At 39.6% G+C, this 6718-nt stretch overlaps 1 non-coding gene and 1 pseudogene across 1 annotated transcript; one reads left to right on the top strand and one right to left on the bottom strand.

Moving 5' to 3' along the window:
• The first annotated feature begins 1056 nt into the window (after positions 1-1056).
• On the top strand, positions 1057-6115 carry LOC145466131 (ras-related protein Rab-30 pseudogene; annotated as a pseudogene).
• Positions 5353-5491, bottom strand: LOC145466850 (U4 spliceosomal RNA). Its single transcript, XR_014041982.1, has one exon. It is a non-coding gene; the product is annotated as a U4 spliceosomal RNA (small nuclear RNA).
• Positions 6116-6718: the final 603 nt, after the last annotated feature.

The following is a 6718-nucleotide window of genomic DNA, read 5'->3' as shown; positions in this document are numbered from 1 at the left end:
GTTTCATAAATGTTTCTGGAAATATCCAGAATATCGAACATGCGTTCCTAAAATTGCCGGAGGTTCCGCTCGACCCTTAAAATAAACAAGCAAATTGCGTTGGTAGAGTCAGTATTCACGCCCAGCCGCCCACGCGATCGATTGACGAAAGGGAAGTCGCCGTGCCTGTAACTTAACTTCACGTATGATCATTTTGACACGGAAGAAAGCTATAGATTACACATCATGTTGCAACTTACTTAACCTCTCCATCTTTGGGCTACGTTTTTAATGAAATCATATTAAATAAATACGGTGTAGCAATGAGATACCATATAGAGTCATAATGATTGAATTTCCTTGCGTCACACAATGGGCGACTGACTCGTAATAAACCTTGCAATTATGTGTTTACAACATGAATTTGTCTCTGAGCGGCTAAACGAAAAATTGGAGGAATTGGAGCTCAAGGAATATTAAACATCCATATCTGTACAATAAATACATGAAACATTTAATTTTCTTCCTCATGTGTTTAATATTGCTTGAATATGTTTTCTTAATAATTAATTGACAATGGACCTGAGAATCGAGCCTTTATTCATTAATATCTTCCAGCTTTGGTAAATTAACCCAAAGGTAATGGCCAAAAAATGAAGGAAGTTTCCAAGTTTCCTTCACTGAAAGAAAATTTTCCCTTTTTCACTTAACGCAACTACATTTCCTTCCGGACCTTCCGTTCACTCCCAGTTCTCCTGTGGATAGATTTTCAGTTTGTAATCACGGCACTTTTAAGCAAGGTACGCAAAAACATAGCAATTACTGCTAGAACACCCGAGCAGCACGCGTTTCTATTTTCTAGATTAATCAAAAGAGTGATCATAACAGTAAACAGCATTTGGCGAGAACAGTAGCTTGTTCAATGAAAGACACTGCGATTCGCCAAACGCAAACAGAGCCACGTGCGGAAGCCCATTGAAGGACCGTTGGATAAAATCAGTTGAAGATAAATCTATTATACAGACTTGCAGATATCAAACACACTCTCTGCTCGGTGAATAACATCATAACAACAACGATACAGACCGCGCGCAACTGTCAAGTACGTGTAACTTTGTGCGATGTGCGGAAAGGTTTAAATAATATGCCTGAATCAACATTTATACAGGTAGGCTGGCTGTAAGAAAACCTGTCTCAACTTGTTTGAGGCAGATGTCAGTGCATGGCACCACCAAACTCCGGTATTGCGAAAAGCGTGCGACTTCTTTAAGAAAATATCGTTTCGTCCTCCAAACCAAAGTGCCTTATACTACCAGTACGAAACACGGCAACAGTTAAAATAACACAAAAACGGTCTGTCGATGATGAAAAAGAATGGAACTTTCGAAATACACTAACAAAGAGTATTTAGAAAACAAAGACAAAGATAGAATAATGTCCCCTATATTCTATAACGATCATATTCACAAGAAACACTCAAAGCTCTTTTTAAACATACGAAGCTTCTTCGGCACTTAACAGTAAATTTTAGTTAAGAACAAAAAATCGCAAAACGACGCTAAAATTATGTATAAATCGGAAAATACGCGCGTGGATAATCAATCAAGCTAGTAAATTAGTTCTGGTGTCGAACAAAGAGTATTTTTTATCACAATCTAAGCCTTTGTTCGTAAAACGTCTTTCTTCACATTCACCAGGTGCCTTATTCTTTCCAATTTAAGATTTGCGAACCTTTTGTAACACTAGTCGCGACGATTACTTTGTAAAAGGAAACATTGAATAAAGCAGCTTTCTTAACACCGGAAAAAAATTGAACGCTTTCATTTTGAAAAGGTCAAATCTCGCTCGGCAAGCGTGATTGTATGGTTGCTGGGCCCCGATAAACGCTCAAAAGAACTAGACGTAGCGTCGTTAGAAGTAAAAGCCATTGTTTAGCTCATAAAACTGAGCCACATGACTTCAAACTTGTCCAGTAGAGACAGCAAGCGTCTATAAATGCCTTGAACTCTTTACGGCGCTATCTACAATCCCAGAATTTGCGCGAAGCCATAATCAGCATCGATCTCAATAAAATCAAAATGTAAACAACTTCTCGTGGTCGATTCGCTGCAGCCTCAGCCCAACTCGCCCGGCGTCACAAAATACATGTGCCTTCGAGTGCGTGTAATGGGTCACGTGGCCTACTGTATTGTTTAGTCTGGCACGCGAACGGCTCGCGAGGCAGGTGCAAGAAATAAACATATGTTTTGAGCAATATCGTGTGTGGCACGCGCCTCCTTTTTTGTTGGCAAACAAGTAATTCCTCGAGGGACTCGACACAAAGCTTTGTGTTTCTTTCATGTTAAAGAACAATGCATTTACAATGTGTCAAATGAGCGGCGAAAGGAAATTGCGCGCTTTGAAAAGAAACAATAACCACGCAACGGTGAACACCCTTTAAGCTGAGCCTACCGCTGGGCAGGGCCGTATATAAAAGGAGAGCGCTTGGACTTCCTTTTCAGTTTTACTCTTTACTCGGGCAGAACGCACAGCTGAGAGACCAGAACACTGAGAAGATTTGCTGAAAAAAAAAAAAACCATGGAAGATATGTCTAGAGACGAATTCAAATATTTGTTCAAAATTTTAGTAATCGGAGACGTGGGTGTTGGAAAAACATCTTTGATCAGAAGATTTACCAGAGGATACTTCGCCGAGAATATCACTTCGACAGTCGGCGTCGATTTGGATTCAAGGATTTTGAACATTCACGGCGACAAGGTGAAACTTCAGTGCTGGGACACAGCCGGACAAGAAAAATATCGCTCGATCACACAGAGCTACTACAGAAATGCAGATGCTGTTATCATGGTATTTGACCTTACGAATCGAGGCTCGTTCGCCAGCATACCTCAGTGGCTTATGGATGTACAGCGTTACACTTCGAAGAACGCGGTCAAAGTTCTCGTCGGGAACAAAACGGACTTGAAAGGCGCTAAGCGCATGGTAAATTCTAGATCTGCTGCGAACCTCGCGGAGTTCGAAGACTTGCTGTACATTGAAACGTCCGCGAAGTGGGACGATAACATTGAAACTCTTTTCACAGAACTAGCTGAACAATTGCGAGAGAACGCAAAAAGCAAGAGTTTGAACCGCTTCAACAACGGCAACAACAATAACAGTGTCGCAAAGAAGAGCTTCAGTATCGTGTCTTACATCAAACGGCTCGGAGAAAAATTGCCGATTCAAAACCCTTCGACTTTCTGTCGAATTTAATGTTTGAAAATTGAACTTTGTGACAATTTCAGGGACAAAAGACCGAACAAGGTGTTTTGGTTCTTGCTCTTGCTTTCGTTTAATAATGAATTATGTAAAATGATTATTTGGCGCTTCGGAGATCACTTAGATCATGTTGATACATTTGGCGAAGATAATGTCAAAATTAGAATTTCAGCTTGGAATCAAGCTCAATCAATCTGCTTCAAAAATTAATTAATGGAATGTAAATTGGCGCGGAGCACTCTGTAGATATGTATATTTTATAAGAAAATTATATTTGTAAGATAAGCAGAAGATGTAATATAGAAGTATGTGTAAAATAAAAATCTCTCAGTTATATAAAGTTATTATTGTGCAGTTTCTTTTGTGGGTTTTGTCGGTGGTTATTGACAGGAAACAGTTTTTTCCAATGCAGCACCCGTTTTCAATTGATGTTTCGTGAAAAGATTTAAAAGCAACATTGCTTATGTATGGCACGTGGCAGTCGACTCCAAACAAAGCCCTGACTTTCTTAACTTGTGTTATGTTAATCATGCCAAAAAAAAATCTATCTTTAAGCATCATCGTCACAGTTTGGGAAAACGGAAGCTTTTCAGACAATTAGTTTCTGTGGGAAAAAAAAACTGAAAGGTTTATTCAACTTTTCCTGTTTTGTGCTGATGGAAAGCTGTAAAGGAACTCTGAAACGCCAAGCAAACTCAGAGCAGAAATGGAAAGTCTTATTTTGTCGATGTTTCTTGTAAACATGTTATTATCCACGGTTAACCGCGTCCTCAATAAGAAGTCAAAGAACTCTTTTGGTCTCATGCAAATTTTCCAGCCGATTAAAATTTTATAAGTCATTTGCATAACCAGCTACAACATGCGCTTAGTTTGTGTTGAAATGTTTCGTCTGGATTCGTTGAAATTCAAGCAGAAGGCTCAATCATACATTGTTAGTTTTTAGCAAAGTTTCCGAAAACACTAGAACGCGCAACGTGGGTGTTGATAGCAACTTCTCAAGGGCCAAAAAAGATGGCATTTCTCGCGGGGAGAAAGTTACTGAAGCGTGTTCCAGCTTTTAGTTTAGTTTGTTTCAGCTTTTAGTTTAGATTGCGTGGAATTTTAAATCTTTCGGCATCGCCTGAAGCCGATAATTTCCTCCGTGAGTTGTAAGTGCTGCGTGTTCATAGAACTGCATTTAACGATAGACAATATGTAAGCAGATGAAACATATGTCTGAGAACTGAAAGAGTATTAGCCTTGAGCCATGTGCATCAAAATATCACTTCAAATTGGATAATCACGTCACCGACGACCAGCAAAAGAACCTTGAATAAGTTATGAGGCAGAGAACACGTTTTGATGAAAATGTTTAATTCCACATGTAGGAGTGTTTTTGAAAAGCAACACTCATAATAGTACTGAATCTGCGAATTGAGAAGTTTGTTGGTGGCGCTTTACGTAACATCCTAAGGCAAAAGTTGTCGACGACGCCGGAGCTATCGCCGAGAACGTCGATACTACTGAATTTTCGATATTTCAATCTTTTGCGGAAAATCTACGACTTCACATGCAAGACAAGCCTGAGTTCCGACTTATCCCAGCCTTGACACTGTACTGTATCTCAAAATGGCGGCAGATATGTGTCAGCCAAGCGAAACACGAAGAAATATAACTCGCATACAATCTGATAATCAGAGTCGTGATGAAACAAATCTACTCCCGCCAGTGATTTCAATAAATATGTCAGCGAGAGGCTGATAAGCATCGTTATCTTTATCAGAAAAGAAAATGCTTTCTAGAGATTCGAACCCTTGCGGTAAATTGAAAGTAATAGCTTGGCGAAAATCACGTCTCATAGCACATTCACCTGACGATCGAGAGCCAAAAACTGCACACGGCGGAAAACCTCTTATCAACTTGTCGTCTCGGCTCACAGACGGGCAATGACCTGTGTGTGTAACACCATTAGTGCTAAGTTTCATTCGTCAATATCAATGCAGAGGTTTTTGCTGTGAAAAATCATTTCTCGTAGCGGTCTATGATGAATGGCTACTGTCTACCCGGATTATCTGAGATGAAACGGCATTGTTAGCATCTTGGTCTTCGGGAAGTTCTTCTTTTAGATTATAAGGTCCACGTATGGACCGACAAAAATTGCAAAGCCGGCTGTATTTCAAGCCGTCTTGCGGGGTATTGGGAAAAGTTTTCAATCAGCAATAACCGCGCCTCGGATGAACCTCACTGGCTACGGTAATGCCACTGCGCAAAGCTGAACACATTATGTCATAATAAACAACTTGAGGCAGCCAATTATTGCATCAATATGGTAAATAATTACGTCAGTCAATTTTCATTATTTTAGAGATTTTCATTTCGAATCCTGTTCATGCTTTTATTCTTTAATTCAGAGAAAGTAAGACGACGGTGTTGTAATTCCCAAACTGACTTGTTTGAAACTTATCACTGGCATATGTGTGATTTGATGGCCAAGGCACATACGCATGCGCACATTGCCATATTTTGCTATCTTCAAATTTGTACTCTGCGACACACAATGATAGAAATTTGATCCATTTATTCATTATCGCTTGAGGCCAAATTCTTTCAAGATCAGGGTTTTCAAGCTATCGCTCTTCAGCTGCTGTAACACAACGTAGTTGCGTGACCGTCAGCGAAGCCAGACTTGCATTCATTACGGTCCGATATGCAAATTTATAAAGTCTCTTGTACGGCTGCGTCACGCTAGTAAAAGTGGATTTTTCTCATTCTAAAAAGCTCAACGCCAGAAATACGTCATTTAAGTGTTATTGCTTTTTCACAAACGGTGGACAAGAACAAAATCAACAAAATTATTGCCGTACACGTTTGAAAGACTTTAACAATCAGTCCGATCGATATACATAGTGTCCCACAATGATTGCAGTTGCAGCTCTTGTTTAATTGTGAGCATTGTCGATAGCCAGTATTCTGTTGATCATTGACTTTTAAATTTCTCAAGAACGGTGGTTTTGTCGAAAGGCGAAACTGCCCCAAAACGCTCAAACCAGAAGAACCGTAACAATCCTGTAATAGACACGTTCTCGCAAGCGGGTTGCGAAGCTTAAAAGTCCAATATCCAGTTAGGATAGTATATCACTAATCATTGTCTACAATTTTCACTTCAGCGTGTGACATTGATCTTCTAGCAGCCTTTTGTAACTGAATAAAACTGAAATCTGACATAATAAGTTCGCTGCCACCAGTGTAAATTTACAAATGTTATGGAGCTATAGTAAGCGTAAAATCGCGTTTTTAGTTTTCAACATATAAATATTTAGCCGGACCGTATAGACCGAGTGGGCAAAGTTGGAGCGAGGGAAAGTGAACTGTACGGTGAGAAAAATGTATGGAAAACTTTGAAATGATCCAACGTAGCAACCCGAATAGACATATACATATGCACTCTTTTTTAATAACAATATTGTTTTTCCGGCCCAGGCTGAATATTCGTATTTTTCT

Source organism: Orbicella franksi, chromosome 13, assembly GCF_964199315.1.
Source record: "Orbicella franksi chromosome 13, jaOrbFran1.1, whole genome shotgun sequence".
NCBI lineage: Eukaryota > Metazoa > Cnidaria > Anthozoa > Scleractinia > Merulinidae > Orbicella > Orbicella franksi.
This window is presented reverse-complemented; position numbering and strand designations above follow the sequence as displayed.